At 45.1% G+C, this 17251-nt stretch overlaps 1 long non-coding RNA gene across 2 annotated transcripts; it reads right to left on the bottom strand.

The window, feature by feature from the left end:
* Positions 1 to 7179: 7179 nt before the first annotated feature.
* On the bottom strand, positions 7180 to 16086 carry LOC121823499 (uncharacterized). 2 transcript variants are annotated; one of them, XR_006064998.2, is made up of 4 exons: positions 15924 to 16086; positions 15296 to 15455; positions 9720 to 9816; positions 7180 to 7511 (listed from the first exon to the last, which is right to left on the bottom strand). It is a non-coding gene; the product is annotated as an uncharacterized LOC121823499 (long non-coding RNA). The 2 variants fall into 2 exon arrangements; XR_013045305.1 differs by lacking the exon at positions 7180 to 7511 and adding an exon at positions 8734 to 9145 and having other exon boundaries at positions 15924 to 16085.
* Between the last annotated feature and the right edge of the window lie 1165 nt (positions 16087 to 17251).

Here is a 17251-nt window from a genome sequence, read left to right as displayed (position 1 = left end):
AATCTTTCTACTCTCTCTCTCACAAGATTCTCTGAGCCACAGAGGGAAAAGTGACGAGATTCAGATTTCTCACTGAAGGCTGAGCACTCCCAATTACGTCGTCTCTGCACTTTGACCAACAACTGTTAATTTTTCATCAGATGCCAGACAATCTAAATTTTACTCGAGTGCTAGAAACATTCATATTTGCCTCAGTATTCTTGAGCTTTGCTCTAGCAATGAAGTTACTTGCAGCAGTTTGGTTCATGGATTTTTCTGACACTCGATTTTACACTTTCTCAGGGAGAGAAAAGTCCAGGGCTAATTCTTCCCATTACTAAGGGCAAACTCTTCTGAGACTTTATGAATTGTGTTTTCCAGGACTGGCTTGGTGGAATCCTAGTTCCAGCCGACGTGATTCTCAGAACTCATTATTTATCCCCCTTCACCAGAAACACCTTTCTCTAGCTGTGGTGGTTTTCCTGGAGACGAGTCCTGGTTAGCATTCAGCTGAAATCTCAAGGGTGACCTTCTCTAGACCTTTGTCACTCACTCTGTGTGGCACTCCCTTCCTCTCCTCTGTCCTCCAAGGTCTCGCTACCACCAGCTCCTCAAACTTCCATCATTGGTCACCTTGGGGAGTCTGCTGGACTCAGGCAGCCACATCCCCTGTTGCTCTGGGGACACACTCCCTTGGTCATCAGCTGGGTCAGCCATGTGACTCACCTTCTCCGAAAGCTATAGTTTGATAGTATCAGAAAAGTCTTGCACATATTTTGTACTGCCTCTTAGGTGCATCAGACAGAAGATTGGGTCTGGTTCCTGTTACTTCATGTTCATAAGGGGACATCAATTCATTCTCCGGTTACATCCCCAGACTCCATCTGTCCATGCTCACACCTCTGAGTCCTTGTACATCTGCAAATGTCCTTCACTGTTACAAAGGATGTCTTGGCTGTATGTACAATTCTTTGGTTACCGTCTGTACCGGCTGGTTTTGTTGGTCAACTTGACATAGGCGGGAGCCATCAGAGAAGAAGGAGCCTCAGTTTTTCTTATGTTAGTTATAAGCTTTTTCCTTTTTATTAAAGTAGAAAAGGGGAAGTATGGTGATATTTTATTTGTACTGAAATGTGATTTTATTTGTATGTTAATAAATAAAGTTGCTCCAGGAAGTCAGGAGTGATATGGAAGTGTAAGCCAAATAAGTTCTTTTCTCCCCAATTTACTTTGTGGTCATGGTGTTTCGTCACAGCCATAGGAACCCCAACTAAAACACAATCCTTTCCTTGTGGCATTCTAGAATGTTCCCTACTATTCTTTGTGATTCAGCGCTGTGAAAAAGAGGTCAACTATTAGCCAATTTTTCCTTGTATATAATGTATTCTAAATGTTAAGGTATTACAAACCACACACACACACACACACACACACACACACACACACATTTTCTACTGCTATGATAAAACACCCTAACAGCAGCAGCTTAGGAAGGAAGGGTTCATCCGGGCTCACAGTAAAGGATGCAGTCCATCAGGTGCAGAGGTCAAGCCACAGGCAGTATAGCAGATGGTCAATGTGCATCCACAGTCAGGAGGAAGAGAGTCATGAATGGCAATGCTCAGGCAGCTTCTTGCTTTTTATTTTGTCTAGGTCCTAAGCCCAGGGGCTGGGAATCCCTACTTAGGGTGGGTTTTCCCACCTCAATCAGACCAGTCCCCTACAGACAGGCATGCTCGAAGGCTAATCCAATCGAAATAACTCCTCTCCTAGTTAAAAATACATACAGGATGAAGAAACACAGCTAAACTATTCTGAAGCCCTTGTCGTTAAAATACTGTGAATAGCTACATGCTTGAAAAGCCGAAATGTTTGGGTTTAGCATGTTTCCTGCATCTATATTGTAATGCAATGTACCAGACAGCATGTGTCGTTCACAACATATACAGAACCATTTCTAAAAGCTGAAGAAAAAGTCTCAGCTGTGAAACTCTCATGGCCTCTTTGGTCTCACGGGACTACGGGTCTGTATCATGGGTTGATTTCCCAAATGTACCCTCAAGGCTGATGTTTTCCTTGACGTATCTCTGTCTTGGAATTGTTCCTTCAAGTTTTCATGTCCTTTCCCGCTTACCCTTCCAGCTCATGAATACGGGCTCAGTTACTATCATCACGGAATTTCCAGAAACATTTCCTCCTTTCAAATCTCACTGTGGCCAGTGCTTAAAATAACCATGATTTGGGGCTGGAGAGATGGTCCGAAGTTAAGGGAATTTGTTCTTGTAGGATGCCTGGGTTTGGTTCCCAGCACCAACATGGTGGCTCCCAACCGTCTCTAACTCCAGCTCTAAAGAATCCAATGCCTTCTTCCGACTCCACAGGCATCAAAGGCCTGCATGTATGCAGGCCAAATATGATATACAAGATAAAATAAACAAATCTAAAACTTTTTTTTAAAAGAAAATGACCATGTTTTGTAGACAGCATCTGTATTTTTCTACTGCATAAGAAATTACCATAAATGGAAAGGCTCTAAACAACCAAGATTATTATGTTATATTTATGGAGGTCAGAGGGTTAGAAGTGTGTCTCACAGGGCTAAAGGTACTGGCAGGGTTGGTTGCTTCTGGAAGTTCCAGAGGACAATGTATTTATTCCTTGCTTCTTTGAGCATCTATGGGCTGTCAGCATTCCTTGGCTTTTGGTCGATCCACCCTGGTTTCCTCTTGCACACCATGTTCTTCTCTTACAGATCTGCCTCCTTCTGACAAAGAGCCTTGGGATTGTTTCAAGACAATACAGCCTGTCTCATTTCAAGATTTGTGACTTCCTCATATCTGGACAGTTACTGATGGGTCTCAGAGATCTCAGAGATGATGATGATGATGATGATGATGATGATATATATATCATATATATATCATGGACTGTTGCCTTCTCTAGTTCCATGATGAAATTCTCATTCCATGTATGCTGTGGTTAGGAGGGAGATCTTTTGCAAGATAATTAGAGCATGAGTTTGGAGCATTGGTCAATGGGATTGGTGCCCTTATAAAAGGAGAGAGAACTGTCCAGAAACGTTCAGTCATGTAAGGATACTGTGAGAGGAGGTGTCAGTGCACCAGAAGTAGACACAATTCTTGCAGTTAATCCAGAAAGCAGAGCCAGTATGGCTCATCCATCTTCACTCCACTTGAAAACCTTCCTGCAGTGTGAGCGTAAGGATGGACTCCAGTGACGCCTACCACAGGTCACCTGTGTGCTGTGGTACCTGTCTGTGTGGGGCGACACAAGGCATGGAGGGTTTCTTCCGTGATGAGGTACACTGCCATTGCCTTGGAAAGGACCTGGCTGTGTTTTTTGACCCATTTTCCTGGCATTCTTGTCTAATAGTCGACAAAGAGTTAATAGCAGCCACTGTTGACCTCAGGCGCTGCCGACCTTAGAGACTACTGACACTTCAATGCTGCTAGGAGCCTTGATTTTTACTTCCTCCTTGCAGCCATAGCAACCATTGTTGGCTAGTCCATGGTTGGAAGACTCCTAAATGAGAGTGAGATTTAAACACACACATATACACACCACAAAACCACCCAAAAAAACAGATTGTCATATCCAGGGAAGAAAAAACAAGTCTTTTGAACTTGACTTGACTCTTTTGGAAGTAGAATGTTCCAGAAAAAAAATTATATGACTTAATATACCCTGTCTGACTACCTTGGAAAGTGTAAGCCACACACAGAGATCTGTTGCCATCCTGAAACTAGAAGGAGAAATACTGAGTAGAGATACTATAGACAAACACTAATTGAATCAGGATCTGAAGGTGGACTGATTCAGTTCATTCTTACAACTGCCTTATGGGTAGTTGATAACATAATCTTTGTTGTCACTGGATTAGGATCACCTGGGAGACTAACCTCGGGGTGTGTCCATGAGAGAGTCTCTGGAGAGATGTAACTAAGGTGGGAAAACCTAACTCCAAATGGACAGCATCATTCCATAGCCTGGGATCACGAACTGAAAAACAGGAGGAAGTGGGTGGAGCCTCAGAGTTCCTCTCTCTCTGCCTTCTGACTGTGTGTGTGATGGGTCTAGCAACTTCCCTCTCCTGTTGGCACACTTTTCATAGCATGATGGAGTATATCCCTGAAAACCATGAGCCAAAATCAACCGTTCTGTGGTGGTGTGAAAGAAAATGTCCCCCAAGGGGAGTGGCACTGTTAGAAGGTGTGGCCTTATTGGAGTAGGTGTGGTCTTGTTAGAGGAAGTGTGTGTCACTGTGGGGATGGAGTTTGAGGTCTCCTATGCTCAAGCTACTCCCATTGTCACAGGCCACTTCCTGTTACCTGCCTATCAACATGTAGCAGCTCCTTCTCCAGCACATGTCTGCCTGCATGCCGCCATGCTCCTAAATAAACACACAGAAAAGCTTACATTAATATTTGCCTGATGGTTCAAGCTTATTACTAACTAGCTCTTACATTTAAATTAACATATTTCTATTAATCTGTGTATTACCACGTGGCCATGGCTTTACCGGTCCTCTGGCATTCTTCTTCTTGGGCAGCTGGCTCACATCCCTCCTGACTCCACCCTTCTTCTTCCTCTCCTTTTTGGTTTTTCTGCCTAACTGTATCCTGCCTGGCTATTGGCCAAACAGCTTTATTATTAACCAATGAGAGCCACACAGATTCACAGCGCACAGAAGGACCATCCCACAGCCTTGAGCCTTATCTCAAAGCAGGATAGCAATAAGGACAGAATGGAGCCTGCACCCCCACCCCCACCATGACTGACTACAGGTTAGGCTCACGTAAACTAGTTCACCTGGAATTTCCCTAGTGTGCGTACTTCTTCCATGGCCAACCAGCTTTTTTTTGTCCTAGAGCTAAACCATGAATAAGTTATTTTCTTTCTCAATGAGTGTGCATATTCTTGGGAATTTCAGACTGTCAAGAAATTGGCAAAACCGAGACCAGTTTTCTCTAATGGGAGAGAGGGAGGCTCCGTGGCTCCCGATTTAAAAGACTGCAGCTACCCCTGCAGCTGGAGATGCTCACCGCTTCCATTCCAGCTAGTGGGACAACAGAGTGGTGCAGGTGCAACAGTGTAACAGGAAGCTGGGGAAATGGGCTCTGGGCGTTGGGATTTCTCTGGGGACTCCTGTGCTGAGAATGGGGACTGCCCGAGATCCCGGGGCCAGAAGAGTTGCATCCCCCCACACACACACACACACTCGGGAAAAGACACCAATTCTGGGCAATCTGACTCACAGCTGAAAGTCCGTATTTCCTGGCTTTTGCTTCAGCCATATGTACTTCTTGCACGTTGTCACAAGTTTTCCTGTGTTTAAACCTAAACCCACAACATGCCATAATCATCTGCTGATCCTTTTGCAGTGAACACCCAGAATTCACTACTTCATCCTGATGCTGCCCTAGCCAATGTTATAAATTGGGGTCAGTACGGTTTTAATGTTATTGGTATCTGTGTTAAAGGTCTGATACCCAGCTGATGGCACTATTGGGAGCTGGCAAAACCTTTAGGGGACCTGACCCAGTGGACAGAAGTGTGGCACTGAGAGAAGTCCATGTCCTTGGGGGGGTTATTGGAACCTCCTTCTTCTTTCTTTATTCTTCTGGTCACTCTCAAGTAGGTGAGCTATGTGATATGCTCTCTGTTCTTACATTCTGTCTTTCCACAGTCCCAGAAAGCAATGGAGCCAACTTATTATGGACTAAACGTTGACTCCAAAATAAATGTGTCCTCCTTTAAGTTGACTTCCTTGGGTATTTGTGACATCAGTGGAGAGCTGACAGACACACAGACCGAAGAACCTTTGTATAAAGTTGTTTTTGTTTGAGAGCCTCTAATCTCCAGAGTGAACTCCACTGTGAGGAATTATTCTGTGTGCTCTCCAGATCTTATGAAATCCTTAGATGTGGGAAATGCAAACAAAGATACTATCTTTAATCGGGATGGAAAATAAAAGCTTGATCATACAAAGTATAAGTGAGGTTACACACACACACACACACACACACACACACACACACACACATCCACTTATTTCTGATGGATGTGGTTTTGGGTGAGCAGTTTGCAAGCGGGAATGGAAACAGAGTCTATGTCTCCTCTATGACCCAATTCCACTTCTCTGATTCTTCCCAGAGAAACATTTACAAGTGCTGGAGGAAGTAAACCAACGTAGCACTATTTATGTTAGCAGAACGAAAACCCAGCCCAACTACTCAGAAATAGGAAAATGTGTCAATGGGCTGGTTTTTTCTTATAGAGTCCCATGCAGCACTTACAGAGAACCATGCCACTCTCCATTGCAAGCTTGGCGAGTTCTCCCCCATGTCCTAACTCACAGATGCCTTCCACAGTAGCATGTGTGCACCTCTCCTGGCTTTACAAATAAAACTATCAGCATGCACATGTTAGTCAACTACTGGAGGATGCATCTCTTTATAAAGGAGACACATCAATTGACGGCAAACCTTTACATCTACGGCAGTGTCAGAACCTTGGTTGAAGATGGCTGTGCTACCTGTCAACTTGGCACAAGCTAGAATCGTTTTGGCAGAGGGAGCTTCAACTGGGAAAATGCCTCCACCAGATTGGCCTGTGGAAAGGCCTGCGATGCATTTTCTTGATTGGTTGTTGATGTGGGATGGTCCAGATTCCTGTGAACAGTGCCACCCCCAGGCTGAGATCCTGGGTTCTATGAGAAAGCAGGCTGAGCAAGCCATGGGGAGCAAGCCAGTCAGCAGCATCCCTCCATGTCCTCTGTATCAGCTCCTGCCTCCAGGTTCCTGCCATTTGGGTTCCTGTCCTGACTTCTATCCATGACGAACTCTGATGTGGCTCTGTATACTAAAATAAACCCTTTCTTCTCTAAACTACTTTTGATTATGGTATTTTTATCATAATAATAAAAACCTTAACTAAGAGATGTTATTGAAGACTTTAGTGTTATCTATATTAAGTGTGCTTTCAGTGAAAACTACAGGATAAATTACAACTTACGTAAGTTGAAAGAATATAAAAGAATGATTACAAAAAATTGCTATACTAATGTTTATCAATGTATTAATTGGTGCCATGAAAATTTAGAAATAACCTCAATTGTCCAATATCAAGAAATCCATTAAATATATTAAGGCAATCTCATGATAAATGATGACACAATGATCATGCTATTATGCTTATTCATATACTAAGTAACATAGAGAAAATGTTCACAGGAGCTGTCAAGGAGAAATGAGCAGGTTACCAAACATTGAGCATATTGTTTACACACTCAACTCATGGGCAGGTGTCAGGGCCAGAGTCTAAGCATTTGAGTAAAACATCTCTCAAAAGGCTCAGTACCAATGTCTGCCATTTCAGTAATGGAAATAATGATCCCATGAGATTCAGAACATCTGAGATCCAGAAGAACTGTAGAAAAGGACCTTGTTCAAGCGCAGAAGTGTTGGGGCTCAGAAAAACAATACCATAACTTGTGGCGACGTTGAGAGCTCCTGTGAGAAGAAAACAGGTTGGGGATAATGAGGGAAGGCTTCTATGAAGTTCCATCATCTCCCTAAAAAAAACAGATTCACCAAAGAGGAGCAAAGTCACCTTCAAACTAACTCCAATTTCATTAGCCAAAGAAGAGTCAACTTATCAGGAGGCAGAGGCAAACTAAAGCACCACAGATGCAATACTGGAGAACGTTTGCCATTTAGTTTTTCTCCAGGCTCATTGTCTCCCTTAAAGGCCTCAAAAGAACCTCTAAGATTGTCTTCAGCCTTTTCCCACTTTTCTCTAGCCTATTGAAACCTTACCTGTTGACCCCCCTCTCTGGGGTTTGAAATTTTATATGACTCTCATCAGCTAACCCTGTACCATAAGCATACCAACTTCCTGATTCTATTTGTATTAGGTCTCAAGCCTGGGACAAATGGCTGAGGTGCTTAGTTAACAATCAAAGTGGATGCTGGCCCCCAGGTTCTCCCAGCATCCCTCAGTCCCGACCTGTTACAGGACCCTCCTGGTTGGCGTACTCTGCCTCCTACCACTGTGGAGCTGGACGGTCCTTCCCCCAGCTGCTCTGCCCTATATAAGCCAACCATTTTGGTTACCCCTCTCTCTTTTGGGTCTTTTGGCTGCTGCAACTGGTTCCCCTCCCTTCTCCCTCCTTCTCTTCCCTCCCCTCACATGGATCATATCATGTCTACTCTGGATGTCCCTGCCTCTGGCTAGGTGTCCCTTCTATCTACAAAAAACTTTCTCCTCCACCATACTTAGAAGCAGTCATGTCCTTTCCTTTATCATTACTTTTTTTCATTCTATTTGTTTCCATGGTTTGGAAATGTTAATAGCCCCAAATGGCTGAGAGCTAACACCTTGGTCATCAGCCCCTGCTACTGTTGAGACACAGCAGAATCTTTAGGGGGCGGGGTCTAGTGAAAGGAAGTTAGACTGTTCTGTCCTTGAAAGGAACCTGGAGGCCCCAATATCTTCTTCTGTCTCTTTGCTCCTCAGATCCCATCGGGTGAGCCCCCACCCCAACTTCGGCCATTTGCGTCTGCCGATGTGTTCTCCCTCATCCTAGAACCCAAGTGTGTCATCACATTGTAAGAGAAGATGAAGTGAAACCACCAGAATTAGACCACACTGTGAGTAAAGGGAGACGAGTTAATTCAAACTGGCAAGGCTCTGTCTCGGGGTTCAGAGAAGATAGGAAGGAGGGCAGGGTGATGTTGAAGTGGGAGGACAGTGGGTTAGCTGGGACAGCCTGGGACTACCATGGGGCTTTGATCTGTCGGGGGCTCATTTGAGTCAATAGAGAACTCCATGCTCTTTCCAGCGATTAGGGGGTGTAAACGGAGGCGGAGCATTTTGTTCCGTCTGCCCGATCCCAACTACTGGGCATCCGCTTTCCAAATTACCACACAGAGGCTTATATTAATTATAAATGCTTGGCCGATGACTCGGGCTCCTATTAACCAACGCTTACATGTAAATTAACCCATTTATATTCATCTATGTATTGCTACGTGGTCCGTGGCTTACTAGTCCTCTGGCATCTTGCTTCTTCAGTGGCTCCTTGCATCTCCCTTGACTCTGCCCTCTTTCTCAGTTTGATGGTAACACCTAACCTTATCCTGTCCTGCCATAGGCCAAAAGAGATTTGTCATCAACCAATGAGAGAAATACACATACAAGCATACAGAGGGATTATCATCCCACATCAGGGGGGCCATAGGAGCATATAAGAAAGTAATGGCTTTTCATGGCAGACCAAAACCCATGTTACAAGCTTTCTAGGGAGTGCTAAGTGTTTACTGGATCCAAGTTCAGCGTCAGCTTGTCATTTTGGGGAATTTGGGACCTGACACAAATGACCATAGACTAAAACCTCTGAAACTGTTGATCCAACGATCCTTTTGTCCTTTAAGTTGATTTATCATGGGTGTTTTGTCACAGTAATGGAAGACTAATGCATCTCCTCACTGAGGCAGGGTGCCAGGAACATTGATAGAAAAAAAAAAAAACTTCATCTTCACTTCTTTTTGCTATGGATTCTTTGGGCATTATAAATCCAGATCCAAATTAGCATTGGCTCAGGTATCCACAGGGTGGATCATGCTTCTGTAGTTTCCCATTATTATAGACGTGATCTGGTCCACACCCCCTTTTGAGCAGGGACTTGATGAGTTAGAGGACAGTCAGTGGCTTCTTACCTCTTTTCTGACCGACTAGAGATCATAGTTCATATCTGCACTGGAGTCTCTGGGATGGACAGTCCCCATGCATCCCAGCCACACCTCTTCACTTCCTCTGTGGAATCAAGGTAAGGGTTGTTAGTACCTTTCTCTTGGACTTATCCAGAAACTGGGCATGTATATTGAATCCTACAAAATACTATACAAAAAAAAAAAAGTTCCTGATTTTAGAACCCATAGCCTGTCAATTAGTCTACATTCCTTCGACCTTCGTTCTTCCTGTATTGCCTTTAAATGCTGCCACATTCCCTCTCCTTTGCAGGGTCGTAAAGCACTCACTCACTGTGACAAGGATGGACCACAGTAAGTTCCTTGTTTGTTTTAGGACAAGCAGGCCCTCATGTGTGACAAGGGAGGTCATGGAGAGGCAGGCAGGCTGTGGCGAGGTTGACGCTTTGCCCAGAACAGTGCCCAGGGCACCTTGCTGCCATCCCTTCTCAGCAGCGCCGACTGGGGCAGAAGAACCTGCCGAACCTGCCACCAGCTTAACTATTCTGCCGTGGAGTCTGAAAACACACTGAAGGGCTTTTCTGGGTGATTTGTGCCCGGATTTGCCTAATTTCCAGCCTGATCTTGACAAGATGCTTTGGCTTTGGGGCAATACTGACACCACGTGTTGGAATCTATAGAGGCGGAAGGAAAGTGAGATCAGGAAGTGCTCCTCCACGGGCTGGTGGACGCCCATCCTCAAAGAGCAGAAAAGCGGGGTGGGGGTGTGAGAGCCGGGACACACACCCTGCTGGGCTCACAGTGAAGATTTTGGCGCAGCCTTCTATTGGAGAGATGATTATCCAAAGCCTACTTGGCTTTAGTTACAAATTTTTAAAAAATAAACTAGTTCTTCTCAAAAGTTTGTTTGTTGATTTGTCTTTTCTAAGGTGGGGATTAAACATAAGACCCCCCTGCATACCAGGTAACCACTCTACCACTGACTTATATCCCTGGCACTCTTTTAACTGTTGTTTGTTTGTTTTTTTGTCTTATTTTATGTACATGGGTGTTTTGCCTACATGTATGTCTGTGTAAGACATGTGTCCCTGGTGCCCTCAGAGGATACAGAAAAGTTTGGCTAGAACATGAGGATTTTTTTTTTTTAGAAATGTTCCCTTTGCCTATTTATTTTACATTTATTACTTCCCCAGTTTGTAACAAGACAATTACAAATTAAAAAAAGTAAGTCCAAAAGAAAACAGTAAAAACAAAAAAAAGTTCCTCATGTTCCAGCCAAACTCTTCTAAAACAAAGCATTTTGCTTAGTTCTTGATGTATCTATGTGCCCCTCAGTGTGGTAACGATGGGCAGAACCCCTGTCAGGGTTCATGGGTCCCCATGCTGGGTGGTCAAGGTGGTTCAGAGGAGAATGGGAGGAACAAGGGATATATGGGCATTGAAAACTATCCTGGAATAAGGTTTGGAGATGAAACTGGCTAGTGTCTACAGGGCAATATATCACACCTGTGGAGTTATCATTTCTGTTGAATAAAAATCATTGCAATTGGTGGGAAAAAAATCTCTAAGGTGAGATTCAGCTTCCAAAGGATGAAACCCCTCCCCCAGAGGTGCAAATTAAATGAACATCAGACCTGTTCCACAGCTAAGTGGCTTGCAGACCATTGTAAGGACACTGGTCCTCCTTTGATGTAATGCCAAGTTTTGGATTCCTTAACTTTTCTGTCAAAAACATTGGTGATGTAGACTTTCTTAAAGGAACCCACTGGAGAACAAAACCCACTGGTTTTGGTTCTGAAGTTGACTTCACAAAGACATAAAACCAGTCGGTTGACTTTGCCCCCTCCTTCAGAAATGATGCAGAACACATCGGCCCCCACCCCACCTCCTCCTCACAACATGTTCCCCATCATTCTAAAGAGTGCTGTGTTATGGCTCTCGGCACTCTTCCGAGTCACCCGTGTGCTACTGAGATCTTTATAGTTTAGCATTTGGGAGCATTGACAACTGTATCACGATTATTCCTTAGGAATTGCGTACATAGGATTAAATAATAAGAGACCACTTCTTTTAAGGTGTCCTCAACTTGGGAGATGTCCAGTGGTATATGACATGGGCTTGATGAAGCACAGCCCACTATGAAATAGGTGTAATATTAGATTCTAGTCAAGTCCAGCATGCTGCCCATATATAATACATATAAACTTGCTTCTCTATTAAAGGCTGCTTTCCCTTCCCTTATCGAAATACTAAAATGCAAACAACATCCTCCCTGCAAAGAGAAATGCAGAGCACTGGAAAAGAGTCAGCTGTTTTCCAGGTTTCTCGGTGGCCAACTTCCATCAACCTTGATAATCCTCATTCTTAGCTTTATGGTCCACTCTCTGAGATCTCTATGGCGCTGTGATGTCATGAACATGGGAATCCAAACACTCTTGGATGTGGATACAGCAATATACCAACCGAAGGTTTGGCTCTGAGCTCATTTGAGGAAATAGTACTCACATGCACTCTTCTCTTTTTACTGTGCCAAGACACATAGCAAATGGTCAGTGGAGAGACTTGTCAGGGTTGGCTGCCCAGATTCTCCTTCCTATGAAGTAATGAGAATGTTCTGGAAGCCATATTCACCCTGCCCTCTCCAGGCAGACAAGGGATTGGTGGTTTGGAAAGCACCAAGAACTATCAGATCAACAGAAGGCCATCTGCCTGTCATTAGATGCTAAGCTGGGGTCATTTGTGGTTTTGGGTGATCTGGCCAAGCACTTGGGCCTTGCCTAATGTAATTGACAGGAGTTCTGGAGAACACTGAATATCTGGCAAGAGAAGACTGGCCTCCAGCCACTTCATCCGTGAAGGGAAAATATCTTAGTCATCTTTGAGTGGCCGCGGTAAAGCACCTGACACTCTTATGTGAGTGTCATCAGAGTGAAGAGGGTGGTCTTCTAGTGGTCTTATTCACAGAGTGGTGGACCAAGAAGAAACTATGGGAGCTGGAACTAGGGCCAGGCTATCGCCTTAAGAACCCCAACTCTCAGGACTATTTTGCATCAACCTGTCCCAACCTCCTAAGTGATGCTCCCATAGTACCCCCAAATAGCAGGATCAGTGGGGCAACAAGTGCTCAAGATGTGAGTCAATGGGGGGATATTTCAGATTCAAGCAAGAGAGAAAGACTGTCACCAGAGTCCCCTGTCTCCAAAACAATGGTGTCCTCTGTCTCCAGAACAATGGTATCCCCTGGGCAGTGTGTGGATACTTTGTTGTGTGTGGATACTTTGTTGTGCATGGATACTTTGTTGTGCATGGATACTTTGTTGTACATGGATACTTTGTTGTGCATGGATACTTTGTTGTGCATGGATACTTTGTTGTACATGGATACTTTGTTGTGCATGGATACTTTGTTGTGCATGGATACTTTGTTGTGTGTGGATACTTTGTTGTGTGTGGATACTCTTGTCTTGTTTCACTGCCTGGAGAAGCTCACCCTGCTGAGCTTATCCGTGGACAGTGTTACCATGAATGCCATTACCATGACAGATCCATGGTCTTTAGCCTGCCTGGGATGCCAGAGGAACAGGTCAGTTCTAACACTGGCTGAGTACCTGGACTGTGGAAGGGTGTGGTGTTCTGAATGAGAATGGCCACCCTAGGATCATCTATTTGAATGCTTAGCCACCAGGGTGTGGAATTGTTTGAAATGATTAGAAGGGTTAGGAAGTGTGGAGTTGTTAGAGTAGCTGTGTAGAGTAGAGAGTAGAGTAGAGTAGCTGTGTAGAGTAGAGTAGAGTAGAGTAGCTGTGTAGAGTAGAGTAGCTGTGTAGAGTAGAGTAGCTGTGTAGAGTAGCTGTGTAGAGTAGAGTAGAGTAGCTGTGTAGAGTAGAGAGTAGAGTAGAGTAGCTGTGTAGAATAGAGTAGCTCCTCCAACAGGAGGAGGTGTGTTACTGTGGGTGAGCTTTGAGATTCAAAAGCCCATGCCAGGCCTGGTCTGTCTGTCTGTCTGTAGGTCCGTCCGTCCATCTGTCAGGGGCAGGGGTGTGTGTCTCCGCTCTTTCTGCCTCTCTTGGCTTGTGGATCAGGATGTGGCTCTCAGCTACTGCTCCAGCACCATGTGTATTGCGGTGCTCCCCGCCATGATAATGGACTAGCCCTCAGACACGGTAAGCGAGTCCCCCAGTTAAATGCTTTCTTTTGCTAAGAGTTGCCTTGGCCATGGTGTCTCTTCATGGCCATAGACGGGTGACCAAGGCAAGGGGTTACTGCCCTTCTGCTGAGGGCAGGGGCACGGCTGTGTTCAACGTCTAGGCAACTCCTGAAGCGCAAGACCTAGACACCATGCTCTGATAGATGTCTTGAAGTCAGAGGGCTGCTTGGAGTTGACTCTGAGATTCAGTTTAAGGCTGGAGCAGCACACAGGTGGTGGGAGAGGTACACATGGGACTTTTCTTGGCTGGGACACCTGCTCATTTGCCTTCTTAGGAGATGGGATGTACAGACTCTCAGTGACCGCCCCTACTCAAATCAATAAACAAAGGCTATTTTCCTTACACTAAAATCAAACCATCTGCTGCCACCAGGGCTGCAGCCACTTAGCCGTATCTAAACTCCCAACTGCAAGGGAGAGTCTTTTACCCATAATCCTCTGCAGTACAGTGATAGGTTGGAAAACTTGGGCACTGGTTCTCGGCCTGCGGGCAGAGCAAAAGCGAAACCTTCAAATGACAAATAAAGCAGGTTGTGCCCTGGCTGAAGAACAGTCTCATTTCTGTCAACTGGAAGAAATGAGTCACTCCACTTTCAAAATTAGTGGTCAGAATTCAGCTGTACCCCGGGCGCAAACCTCTCACACTTTACCCAGAGGGGAGCCGAGAATGTTTACTTCTCTCTCGCTGCCTGACTTTTTTCATGAGCCTACACCCTCCGGGCTACAAGAAAAACAACCCAAACTATGTTTAGCACAACGTGGTGGACTTTGAAATAATGTCCACTGTCCCTGCAGAAGTTTGCGGATACTCTCAGATTTCATCGTCCTCGTGGCTTCTTGGGACCACAATGCCATTATCCTGGCTGGAGTGACCATCCTAATTCTTCTTCAGAATGAACATCATGTATCTTGTTTTTTCAGTTTTTTTTGTTTTGTTTTTTGGAGTTTTTGTTTGTTTGTTTGTTTATAACAGGACTAGGGAGACAACTCAATCCTCAAAGGTGCTTGCTGCCAGACCTGTTGCCGTGAGTTCGATCCCTTGGACCTACACAATGCCGGGAGATAACTGACTCCTGCAAGCTGTCCTCTGACCTCCACACACATGCCATTGCACAGCCCTGTACTCCTACCCCACGTGCATACACACGAGCACACAAAGCAAGATAGTGCAACCAAAAAAATGCATGTATAAATAACCACAGTCTTCCCATATGCCGCTCCACTTCCAGGTAACCTCTGCTAGCAATATCCTCCCAACACGCTCTCTGCAGAGTCACAGAAATGGTGGAACCTTCAACATCAGTACGTTTCCCTAATTATTTCACAGAATCAGTGTGTGTCTTATGCCCTAATATCATCTTTCACATTATTTACTTACTGAGACAGGGCCTTCCTATGTCATCATGCTGTCCTCCAGCTCGTGGGTTACAGGGACTCCCCTCCCGGAGCATCTCGAGTAGCTGGCTGGCACAAGCCCTGAATGTGGCCTCTGCGGTATTTAGTTTATAATCACTCCTGTTAGACAAATGCAGGGCATGCTGGAGAGAGAAAGGGAGTACTATTAATAACTGTGCTAGGAAAACAGCCAGGGTGTTCTTCACCCTACTTTTGAAGGGGAAGTGTGCCTCGGGCATCCTTATGAGGGAAGAGACAATTGGATCTATGTTGTGGCCCCTGTTTATCCACCATGGGCTGTGCAACCAAATGGTGGACTTGTGGTCCTTCCCATACTGTTGTTCTCGGAGGTGCTGCTGGCTTCTTCTGGCCCCATGGGAGTGTGTGCTGAAGGCCCCGCAGGAACATGGGGACCATTTTTGCCTTCTGGTCTTTGTGTTAGGATTCACTCCATTTTTTTCTAAAGTCACAGGAGGTCTCCATTGGTCGCTGGCATGCTCAGCCGCTCTCTTTTTGTGGCCCATGGGAATGAACGGCTGGCATCTGGGTGTCCCACATTCTAGCCCTGAGTCCCCCACAGCCTGTCTCCAGATCATCTGCTACTCACTTACCTCAGCACCTCTCAGCCATTTGGGATGTGATGATGAGCAGGTAGCTGGGGTTCTTTGGTGACCTGATGCTTCTTCAGAGTGACAACCGTTAGGCTCCCTGGTCCATCTCTTCCTGCTCATGAGTTGGTCCTGAGAGGGCAGCAACTCAAGACCCAGAGTTCACCTCTCTGGTTCCTCTTGTAGTTTCTCACTTCCAGAAAGAGTAGGCAACATGTCTTTCTTCCTGGCACACGTCCTTCTGTCTGAAGACTATAGTTTGGGGGTTCATCTGTCTTTAAGATTGGGGATTTTTTTTCCTATGTGGAAAAGTCACCTGGGCTTATGATCTTGGTCACTTAATTAGATTTTTTTTTTTGAGACAGGGTTTTCATTATGCAAACCAGGCTGGCCTCAAATTCACAGAGGTCCACCTGCCTCTACCTCCTGTGTCCTAGGATTAAAGGCATAGGCTGTAGTTCAAAATAAATTTTAATGTCTTTTTTTTTTTTTCAAATGAATGCTTCAGGTTAACATGCGACGTACTGGGTTTTCATCATGGCATCTTAACGCAACAAAAATAAGGAAGTGGCAAGAGGGTGAGAATAAATGAGGACTAAGCAAAATCTCCCAATATAAATCTCCCTTCAAGCTGATCATCTTGTAGAGATGTGCTAAGATCCAGCTCAATGGTCCACTGAGACACTTCCTGTGACCTCGTCGCTCATCTGTGCAATGGGATGCTGTGGGGACAATGTGCTTCATGCCTTGCAGTCTCCGCTTTTGGATTTCATGACCAGAGCACCACACAGGGGGGATGGCAGACAGCAGAGGTCTGCCTTGCCTTCAAAGTCTTCAGATCCACTCTTGCAAAGCAGGAGGTCTCTGGTGCTTACTTCCTACACTGTTAGCCCAAGCCCAGGTATTTCCCAGGCCTACCACACTCCACCACTGTTGTCTAGGTTATTTTATTTTATTTTTGCTTCAAAGGGAAGGAAAAAAATCGAGAAAGGGGGCTCCCACCACCCCCGTAACTGCTACAGTTCCAGCTCATCAACACCAGAATCTAAACAGTCTCTGGAAAGTACCTTTGTGAAGAGGCAGCTGCTGCAAGGGAGAAAAATGGCCGTGGACGTCAACAACACATGGGGTCCCTCCACTTCACGGCCTTGTCCATCTCGGCCTTGGTTTCTTGGTTTTCCTACTACTGGCCCCAGGTCCCACTTCCCAGAATTCTCTTCTCTCTGTCTTAGAGACTGAAGCTTTCTTCCTTGTTCCCAAGGATAGCATATCCTTAGAGAGAAAAGGCAGAGTACTTTAGTAGGTTAAACGAAAACAGGATTTGGGATAAG

The sequence above is a fragment of the Peromyscus maniculatus genome, chromosome 17 (assembly GCF_049852395.1).
Source record: "Peromyscus maniculatus bairdii isolate BWxNUB_F1_BW_parent chromosome 17, HU_Pman_BW_mat_3.1, whole genome shotgun sequence".
Classification (NCBI taxonomy): domain Eukaryota; kingdom Metazoa; phylum Chordata; class Mammalia; order Rodentia; family Cricetidae; genus Peromyscus; species Peromyscus maniculatus.
This window is presented reverse-complemented; position numbering and strand designations above follow the sequence as displayed.